The sequence below is a fragment of the Panicum virgatum genome, chromosome 4N (assembly GCF_016808335.1).
Source record: "Panicum virgatum strain AP13 chromosome 4N, P.virgatum_v5, whole genome shotgun sequence".
Classification (NCBI taxonomy): Eukaryota; Viridiplantae; Streptophyta; class Magnoliopsida; order Poales; family Poaceae; genus Panicum; species Panicum virgatum.
In genome coordinates, this window is record NC_053148.1 from 14,612,248 (window position 1) to 14,623,453 (window position 11,206).

Here is an 11,206-nt window from a genome sequence, read left to right on the forward strand (position 1 = left end):
CTCCTCTTCTGGTCCCGAGCTTTGCTACTCCACTTCATTTGGCACCCGCTCGCACACACAAAAGGAGATGTATTTTGCGCTTCCACTCATCGTGCCAATGAAGCATGCCACCAAAGGTCTGGGGTTCCTGCACACTAGCCGTGTGTGTGACCTAACCTTGTTGTCACTTCAGCCAGCATGGTCTATGTGCCCTCCTCTACTTCAGCTCACATAAAAAACGGAGGAGTCAACGACAACCAAACATGACAATGCCACCGCTGCAGCAATGACAAGACATCGATCCTACATGCAGGCGGTAAGTACACTCAGGTATGTAACTCTAAGTTCACCACTCTTTCACTCATATTTATCTCGGTATGATTATTGCTTGATCATACAAATGCATGCAACTTTTGCCTATTTTTTTGGTATGCTCTGACTTAAACCTTGTGCTTAGGATCTTTAATCAAATGATACTTGGTGTCGAATTTGATTAACAAGCCGTCAGAGTTCATACTTTTATAGGCAGTGGATGTAATCTTTTGCGGACTAACCCTGCAGGGAAGACTTCAAATAAATGGTTAAGTCCTTAAGCTAAATTCATACAGGAGTTAATCAAGGTTGGGGACTTACTTCAAAAATAAAAATGCAGAACGTACCAAGGATGTACAAACATTTCAAGGTGCACTGTGAGTATACTGTCAAAATACCCCTTTACGTTCAAGCAGTTTTATCCCAGCCTTGTCTGAGTTTTGCTGAAAGATACAAATGTGGTGAACAACAATAACAAGAAATAAAATCTCTATTGAAAAAATATATTTATAAATAAATGGCAAGCAGTCTTGGATCCATGCTTTTTGAACTTTTGGATTTGACTTCCCATAAGCATGGATGTAAACAACTAATCTCAAGGCAAATGATAAAATCCATTCAAAATTCTTTAAACATGCTTCGAGTATTTGTTGTCCACTAACCTTGTGCAGGGAATAAAATGAAAACAACCAAAGAGCAGCATGCGGCAACCCAACGCTCATACAATACTCCTTGGTTCCATGAGGGATAGCTACACGAGGAACTCAGCAGAACAAAATGCAAAGCTTTGCTTCATGAACCTTAGCTATTGCATTTTCGTTCATGCCTGGTAAGTTCTGTCAGGTAAGTATCCCAATCCAAATGTCATGTCTTCACCCTGCTAAGTTACCTATCATGCCTAGTTTGCCATGAATGTGAATATATATATATATATATATATAGTAGGTCTATTGGGTATCCTGGGTATGAAATAAGGTATTCTGTACCCGACACCCCCCTCCCCATATATATATACATATATGCATATATATATATATGTATATACATATACATATATATATGTATATACATATATATACATACATATATATATACATATATATATATATACATACATATACATATATATGTATATATACATACATGTATGTGTATATATACATGTATATATACACATACATGTATGTATATATACACATACATGTATGTATATATATACCCTTTCCATACCCGAGCCAGCCAGCCCACCATCGCGATCCCGCCTGGCGCCCCTCCCGTGCCGTTCCCTGCACCCACGTTCCCTTCTCCCTTCGGTTTTTTTCCTCATTGACTCCGCGTGTCCGGTTTCTGTATTTTTAATCGGTGGTTAGAGCAACTCCAGCAAGGTTTCTATTTGAGTGACTAAACCCACATTTTAGTCATTTTGCTCAAATTTCCATCTCCAGCAGGGTCCCTATTTGGGTGACTAAAATGAGGGGATGACTAAATTTCCTCTCCCACGCCCTCAATTTGGTCACCCTCTACTTAGGCTACCAAAAGTAGAGCACACCATTTTTAGTCTATTTAGTCGATACTGCTGGAGTAGAAACTACATTTTGGGTGACTAAACTTGGATGAGTAACTAAAATGAATTTTAGTCACTCAAATTTAGTCACTCCATTGGAGTTGCTCTTACAGGTTTTTTTTTATCGGTGGTGCAGGGGCAGCCGAGTAGGCATGCAAGTGCATTTTTTTTCCCCAGGACATGCAGAGTGTGACGACACGCCATTTTTTGGTCAGAACATAGAATATTCTCATTCTAGAGAAAGAAACCATTAATTCCAGCTGGGATGATCGTTCAGGTCATGGAGTAAAACCGTAACCATTTTCTATCATACCATAAGATTTGTCGCTGAAGCATATGCAATCATAAAAACTTCAATTCTATGCAAAGTAGCAGTAAGTTCTCTTATCACAAAACTGAGAACACTTTGCATTTACATTCACCATATTTAAACCGAGCACACCATAAGAGTTCATAAAAACTCAATGCATTCTGCTATTTTATTGACCCTGTTTTTACAATATGGTAGAACAATAAACAAAAAGGAAATCAGAAACTATCTAGCCAATCAACCATCTCATGTGCAGGTATCCAGCATGCATATTGCAATCTGCATAAGAGCTAAGAATTATTAGTATATGCAGGTTAAAGACAGCATATACACATTGCATAAGAGCAAAACTAGGGGCGCATGGGAGCAAACAGAGATGGAGGGCGTGTTGAGGAAGCTCCTGAGCAGATGGCACGCCGAAGGAGGATTTGGTTGCAGGATCCGGCGCCATTGGCAGTACTCTCCTAGGGGTGATGGGAGGACAGAGCGACATCGCGGAGCGCTGGAGGAGCACCGGCGACGGGAGGAGCGGAAGCGACATAATCCCAAGCTGGGTGACACCTGCAAAATAGAGGGTGCAGACTAATTTATTTCTTACTAGGAAGTCTAGTGCCACAAGACTGAAGCTTCAAAATAATATGGTTCACAAGGTGAAATGGGCAAGGAGTAAAAAAAGTTACAGGAGCTATTTTTATTTTTTACTACGAAAGTCTGAACTGAACCAGGATAGCATGCTTGTTCTCTTATTGTCTGAACTGAAAAATGCACACAGTATGTAGCACCATGCCGTTGTATATACTCTAGAGAAAGACTGAACTGGTCCATATTATGCTCATGACAGGGTGGGGGAGCAAAGTGATATGCATAATCAGATACTGAAATTTCAGAATGCATAAGCATGCATATGGACACCTCAGTCTCAAATATCAACGTCTACATATAAAGATGAAGTGGTACCACAATATGCCTAAAGTCTAATAGGTGCAATCTAAGAAGAGATTCTGGCAGGATTTCATAAAACTAACCACAGGTAGTTCGATAGATATATTACTACTATATTGTGCCTAAAGTCTAATAGGTGCAATCTAATAAGACATACTGAAAGGATTTCGAAAAACTAATCAAAGGTAGTTCAGTAAGAAATCATGGAATCAACGCTCTGATCTAGCCTTTACTTTGTAAAATAGGACTCTTTCCATGATTATGGCACTCTTTGCACCTATGGTTACTTTGTTTTGTAGCAGTCTCAACCAACCAGGCAACCATTGAGAAATACCCATCAACAGAAATAAGTGTTTATACTACCATTTCTGTAAAATTAAAAAATGTCATTATCTAAACTTCATCACACTATATAGCTCAAATATTCATATGGGACATATATTAAATTAACAGTACAAGCTTTATCACTCAACCTATTGATTGGCCTCAGTGAATTGGGAGGTGTTTCCGTCTTGATATGACCAAGGCCTGAAACAGAAGCAGATGAATGTCTAATGAACCACTATAGCATGTTGTTAAAAGAGACGATAGGCAGCGAACTAAGGTTGATCACCAACAACAGGCTGACTGCAGAGCTCGCACAAACTTCACAACAAAACACATACACATTTGCGATCAAATTCTACTACATCTGAACATAAGAATGCAATTAATGTGCAAATCCTTCGAGAAAATACATGTAACAACAAATCAGTAATACTAAAAAATATACAAGTCCAGTATCAGACGGAGGGAGCTAGGAATGGGCGAAGCAGACCTGGACGGAGGTTAATGACCTAGGAAGCCAAGATCTCGAATCGTGGGATCGACGGAAGGCTAACCAGCAGCTTGCAGCCGGCGGCACCAGTGCCTAGATCGGCGACGGGAGGAGCGGCGGCGCATGGATGGGTGGGGGGAGGGGGGGGGGGGGGCGTCACAGGAGGGGAGCAGTGTTGAGAGGATGGAGGGCCATCGGGATGAGGGAGCGGCGCAGGGATGAGGCAGCGGCATCGCAGGAGGGGAGCACCGCCGGGAGGAGGGGAACTGTGTCGGGAGTGACCCATAAAAATGAAGAGAGTGACCCATAAGAACATAAGTTATTTGCAACCACACTAGCCTGATAGCAAAATCTATCATGCCTGGACGGATGAAACCTAATGAACCATAAAAGCCACAATTGTCTGAAGCTAACCAAACTGATCGCAATACTTTGATGTGAGACTAGAAAAACTTCAATTAGATGGGATCTAGCAGAGATAGGTTTCTTGTCACAAATAATGACATATATGCACATGCAAAAAAGATACTATCTTCTAAAATGATGCCAGTGAACCATAAAAAACTCAGTTATTGGCGACCATACTAGTCTACTCACCAATTCTGCAGTCTACACACTAAGTCTAGTATTGTGGATTTGTAGTACATAATTTGCTAGCAGCAAATAACAACATATGTAAATGTAAATAGCTTACCTTCCAAAGACCCTGGTATAATAATACCAAGGGATAAAGCAGTTTGCAGGACCCATCTCATGGAAAAGCCATAAGAAAATGTTGGAGCTGAAGAATAGACTGATGATATTCAAAGGTGCAGGGCTGCAGGCAGGAACCTAACCTATGGTCATGGAAGTTTCGCAAGAAGATGGTGATGGAGCTCAAGACCTGTATAGAGGGTGTTCCACAGGCAGAGGTCAGGTTAGCACCAGCAGAGGTTGGATTCACGAGACGTTGTTTGCCGTCTAGCTGTCGCCTCCAGCAGGGTCAAAATGGTTGTCGCAGCAGGATCGATCCGGTCATCCGTATCCCTCCAGAGACAACAAAAAGGAGATGAGGCATTGGGATTCAACAAGCAATCCAGATGTATACCTCTAGGTAATTAAGATTTCAGGAACATTAAAAAAAGCAACAGAAAAAATCAAGATTGGATAGGGGCAGCATCATGATTAGGAGAGGATCGTTGCTTTTGACCATCCGAGCAGCTTGGTGTCACTGACCTTCTTTTTTTTGCAGAGCTCGTCCGTGTACGCCCCATTGTACACCCGCTGTTCTGCAGCCTCATCTCCATGGTCATGGAACCTGCAGTGGCATCCTAATTCAAAAGAAAAAAAAAGAATTATCTATGCTGCACCAATGAGTATTTTCAACATTCAAGAAACAACAGTGATGGCAATGATATGCAGCATTGATAAAGACAAGCTGATAATATACTGGCGATGCCGTATATCTCTGGGAAATCAGTAGCATTTGTGTCGATAAACACAGGCTGGCTTTACTAGGCAATTAAGCTTACCTCTGTATTAGGCTTTGCTAGAAAAATAAGCAGTGCAAAGTTTAGGAAAAATCACCAAAATATATACGAAAGAGCTTAAAACTGCATGTCCTCTGTAAAAATGAAAATAATCACCAACTTATTGTGGGAGAGAATAATACTTGTATTCCTCCAACACTAGATGGGTGGGTATATATAATACCTATACATGGGCCTCTAAACACACGAGCTCAATATACTCCAACACCCCCCACAGTCTGAACTACCGGCGCAGCGGTGTTCAAGACTGGACAACAAGAAAACTAACACCCCCCGCAGTCTGAACTACAGATGCAGCGGTGTTCAAGACTGGACAAGATGAGAGTACAAAAGACATGGTATCTTTTGCCTAGGTTCTCTCCTCTCCTACCTCAGGCTGCAGCCGCCGCCGCCTCTCCTACCTCAGGGCTGCAGCCGCCGCCGCCGGCAGCCATGGCCGGCCGCCGGCCGCCGGCGCCCCCTCCTCTCTCCTCCTTCCCTCCCCTCACCTCCTCGTCCTCTGCTGCTGGCGCTTCCTCTGCGCCGAGCGCCTGGCCGGTCGCTCCGTCCTCTGCAGGCGCCGCCGCGGCCCGATCCGTCACCGCCTGGTCCTCTGCTCCGCCCGGATCCGCCGCCTGGACCACTGCTCCGCCCGGATCCGCCGCCAAGACATCTGCTCCGCCAGGATTCGCCGCCGGCGGGCCTCCTGCTGCGGCCGCCGCCGCCCTGGTGGCCCCTGCGCCCCTGCTCGACCCAGCCGCCGCTGCTGCTGGTGGTGCGGGCGCGGGGGCTGCAGGAGCAGGGGTCGCGGAGCTGGAGGGCGCAGGAGGCGCGCAGCCCCCTGGGCCCCTGCCCCAGGCGCCGCCCGGACCGCTCCCACAGCTGCTGGAGCCGCCTGCGCCGCTGCCTGGGCCGCTGCCTGCGCCACCTGGGGTGCTGGTGCCCGTTGGGGCCGCCGCGGCCGCCGCAGCAGCCGCCGCCGCCGCCCATCGCGCCACTGTCGCGGCCGGCAAGCAGCCCGCCGTCGACGCCGCCCTTCCTGAGGCTTCTCCCGCGTGGACCGGGCTCGGTATGCCGCCTGAGGATGCGCCGCTCGCCGCCGCCGCACTCCGTGGGCAGCAGGTTGACGCCGCTCTCGCCGCGGCCCTCCTCGCCGCCAAGTCAGAGGCTTCGACGGCCCAGGAGCGGGTCCGCGTGGCTGCCCTCGCCTGGGAGCGCGAGCGCGAGCGTGCCACGGCCGACGCCCTCGCCCTCCGGGTCGCCGAGGCGGAGCGCTTTCTCCGCATCTCCTCCGGCCAGTTGCCCGTCGACCCTGAGCCCGGCAGCTCCTGCTCCCGCCGTGCCCCGCCTGCTGGATCTGGAGCCCGGTACGGCCCGACTGACCCCATGGTCGTCCAGCTCCACCTCCAGGCAGCCGGCGTCCAGAACATCAGGGCCCTGGTCTCCGTCCTCCTCGATCCCGCGTCCTCCTCCTACGGCCGCTGGCGGGACCAGGTCCTCCTCACCCTCCGCCGCTACGCCCTCGACGACCACGTCCTCGTCGACTCGCCGATCGAGACGCGGGATGTGACGTGGCTGCGCCTCGACAGCGTCGCCCTGTCCTGGATCTTTGGGACCATCTCCCTAGATCTACAGGACCTCGTCAGGACCCACGGCGGCACCGCGCGGCAGGCTTGGGTGGCGCTCGAGGGGCAGTTCCTCGGCAACGCCGAGTACCGCGCCCTCCAGCTCGACGCCACCTTCCGCACCTTCGTGCAGGGGGACCTCTCTGTCGGTGAGTACTGCCGGCGGATGAAGAGCATGGCCGATGCTCTTCACGACCTCGGGGATCCGGTGTCCGATCGGGTCTTGGTGCTCAATGTCCTACGGGGACTGAGCACCACCTACGACCACCTGAAGGGCTGGATCGCCCACTAGAGGCCCTTCCCCACTTTCCTGCAGGTCCGGGACGACCTCGCCCTCGAGGAGATCACCAGGGGTCTCGCACCCGGATCACCCTCGCCCACCCCCGCCGCGCTCGTTGCTACTCCACCGGCCTCCTCCGCTGCTCCTGCCACCTCCCTACTTGGTGCTGCTCCCGCCGGGCAGACCGGAGGAGGGGGGGCCGTGGACGTCGCCGGCGACGGGGTGGTGGCGGTGGCACTGGTGGCCATGCTTCTGCGAGCACCGGTACCGGTGGGGGCCGTCGGGGCGCGCTGCCACCGGCTCCGGCTCCCGCTCCTGCCCCTGCCGCTGGAGATACGCCCTGGCCATCCTTCAGCAACCCATGGTCAGGGCGCATCTCGATGTGGCCGTTCTAGGGTCCGGGAGGGGGCCACCGTCCTCAGCTCCAGCCGGCGGCCATGTTCACTGGCGCTACTCCACTCTTCGCGCCGTCCTGGACTCCGCCCGCTCAGCCCAGCCAGCAGCCGACCTGGCCTGGGGGGTGGGACCAGGCTGCTCTAGCGCAGTCCTTCAGCACCATGGGACTGACGCCGCCGACCAGCACCGAGTGGATCGCCGACTCGGGCGCCTCGTTCTACACCACTCCCGATGCTGGTATCCTCTCTTCTATCCGACTCCCACACCCCTCTTGTCCTTCTTCTATCATGGTTGGTGATGGGTCTTGCCTTCCTGTCACCGCCGTGGGTTCTGCTCCTCATCTTCCCAATGTTCTTGTTGCTCCTCAAATGGTTCATAACCTTCTTTCTATTCGCCAGTTTACTGCTGACAACTCCTGTTCTATCGAATTTGACTCCTCTGGTCTTACCGTGAAGGATTCGTCTTCCCGGCGTCCACTCCTCCGATGTGACAGCCCGGGGACCCTTTACACTCTTCGGCTTCCTACTTTCGCTGCCTCACCTTCGGCTTCTTCGTCTTCTGCTTTTGCCGTGACGCCTTCTTCCACCACCTGGCACCGCCGGCTTGGTCACCCCGGCCGCGACGTTTTGGCTCAGCTCCACCGTAGTACCGATGTTCCATGTACTAGGGCTCCTGCTGAGCACCTCTGTCATGCGTGCCAGTTAGGTCGTCATGTTAGACTTCCGTTTTCTTTTTCTTCTTCGCATGCTGCACATGCTTTTGATCTCATTCACCGTGACCTGTGGACATCTCCTGTACTCAGTATGTCTGGTTATAGATATTATCTGGTCATTATTGATGATTTTCTCATTACTCTTGGACTTTTCCTTTGCGCGCCAAGTCTGAGACCTTCCCCACCCTTCTCCACTTCTTTGCCTGGGTGTCCACTCAGTTCGGCCTCACCGTTAAGGCCATCCAGTGTAACAACGGGCGGGAGTTCGATAACTCCACCTCACGGTCTTTCTTCCTGTCTCGGGGTGTTCAGCTGCGTATGTCTTGTCCGTATACCTCTCCTCAGAACGGCAAGGCTGAGTGGATGATTCGCACGACGAACGACGTCGTGCGCACCCTTCTGATCCAGGCTTCTCTCCCCCCGCGCTTCTGGGCTGAGAGCCTCCATACCGCCACCTACTTGCTCAACCGTCTTCTGTCCACTGGTTCTCCTGCTCCCACACCACACCACGCTCTTTTCGGTATCCCTCATCGCTACGACCACCTTCGGGTCCTCGGGTGTGCGTGTTACCCTAACACCTCCGCCACCGCTTCTCACAAACTGGCGCCCCGCTCGACTCGTTGTGTGTTCCTTGGGTACTCCCCTGACCACAAGGGGTACCGATGCTTTGACCTCACCTCTTGCCGCGCTCTGATACCACGTGGGAGAGAATAATGCTTGTATTCCTCCAACCCTAGATGGGTGGGTATATATAATATATATACATGGGCCTCTAGATGGGCCTCTAAACACACGGGCTCAATATACTCCAACACTTATATACAAAAGCTACTTCAGGAAATGAATGGTATGTTTCATGAGATAATCATAAAATAATTAATTGCATGGCTACAGGAAAGAAGCAACATGCATGTATCATACACTGGAAGGATATATATAATTTAAATAAAGCTTTGATCTGCCTATGGCAGCGCTACTGATTGGAAATCACAGAAAATGATGATGTATCTTGAATCTTGAATACATATGTCTCAATGTGTATTCATTTTCACGTATAAAAGCAATCCAGGTGACATGAATTTGCACATATAAAACCTATTAAACTGGAGCATAATTCTCTAAGTTCTTAAGAAAACCGCAAAAACAAAGAATACATACACCTGCCTGGACAAGAGGCACATTAGAAGATGCTCCCTGGCTCGGTTGAGAACCAATATAATCCTGCATGCAAATCGACATTGTGTCAATGTCTGGTGTGACACGAACAAGAACAGGGAAGGGAGAACTGAAAAAAGGATCAGGTAACGGTTGCAAGTTTGCAACAACCTAAAACCTTATTTGAAAACTACATACTGGACAAATCATCAACACCTACTAGGAAATTGACCAAAACCAATGGAAATCAAGCAGGGTGAGGATAGAGGGTACCTTGTGCCTTGCAGGGAATCAGCAGTATTCATCCAAAAACCTGGATCGCTCCGTTAGCTGCTCCACAGTCTGATCTAACAAGAAGACGAAAGGATCTGAGCTGCAATATGATCGTGAAGTGGTGATGAAATTAAACATTCTGCCAGCTAAAATGATCCAATCCATTTGCAAATCGCCCATACCAAAACGGGAAATCTAGAAAAAAAATTTGGGGAATAAAATTGGATGGGAATGGGGGCACAACGATGCACCTAGAGCTAGTGGGGGAATCACCTGATAGAAAAGCCAGGCTGGAGGAGGATCGCCGGAGACGTGAGGATGGATCGGACCGGCGTTGGGAATGGGAGATCGTCGCCTTGAATGCGGGAACACGCAGGGGCTGGCCAGCAGCGGGCAGTGGGCAGCGCCAGTCCCCGGATCAGCAACGGGACGAACGGCGTCGGGAGCAGACGCTGTAGCTCGCCGGGCAGGGGCTCGCGCAGGCCGGCGGGAGCAGTCGCTGCAAGCTCGCCGGACGACACGGGCGCCTAGAAATCGCGCGGCCGGCGACGCAGGGCGGAGGGAAACACGGGGGCCGGCGGCGCAGGGGAATCGCGGGGCCGCGCCGCCGCATCTGCGAGCTGCTGGAGGGGGCGGGGGAAAGAACTGCTTGGACGAGCTGGTGGAGAGGGGGCGGGGGAAAAACCGCTCGGATGTGGGGGAGAGAAAACCGGGCACGGGGAGAACGGCGGCAAGGGTCGGGTCGGATCCGAGTCGAGCGCGGGGTGGGGCTCGGGTACTGAATATGTTATTCAGTATCTAGGTACCTAATAAACCTACTATATATATATATATATTAAAAAGAACGTTGCTTCTTGAAGTGTTTCTCGAAGTCTGGCACGCGATCCTTCTTTATGTAGTCTTAGTTCAAGTTCTTCTTGAACGTCTAGAAAGAAATAGTCATCTTCTTCATGATCCAATCCTTAAAGATTTCTTCTTTGTCCTCGGGAAAACTGAAGTGTTGTTTGACATCTGCCCGAGCTTCCATTTTAAGCACAACTGAGATATTCCGGTAATTCTTGTATCTAAAATATATCACAAATTCTCTTAAATTCAAAATTTAATAACCACGGTTCTAATACCAGTATCAAACCTCGGAACTTCAAATTCGCACAAATTCAGAATTCAAATTTAAAATCTCGAGTACTATTCACTGCACTATTCAAATTCAGCAGCTACTATTCAAATTCCTCTGATTGATGCTAGACTTACCTTCTTTATAATCACATTTATGTTTGCAAATTACTTGATCCATCATTTCTATTTTTAGACCAGCTAATTCATCAATTAAATC

The 11,206-nt window shown here is 49.5% G+C and overlaps 1 long non-coding RNA gene across 3 annotated transcripts; it reads right to left on the bottom strand.

Moving 5' to 3' along the window:
• Nucleotides 1-2,195: 2,195 nt before the first annotated feature.
• Nucleotides 2,196-9,657, bottom strand: LOC120670946. 3 transcript variants are annotated; one of them, XR_005673453.1, is made up of 4 exons: nucleotides 9,604-9,657; nucleotides 3,925-5,234; nucleotides 3,581-3,635; nucleotides 2,196-2,726 (listed from the first exon to the last, which is right to left on the bottom strand). It is a non-coding gene; the product is annotated as an uncharacterized LOC120670946 (long non-coding RNA). The 3 variants fall into 3 exon arrangements; XR_005673452.1 differs by having other exon boundaries at nucleotides 3,581-5,234; XR_005673451.1 differs by having other exon boundaries at nucleotides 2,198-5,234.
• Nucleotides 9,658-11,206: the final 1,549 nt, after the last annotated feature.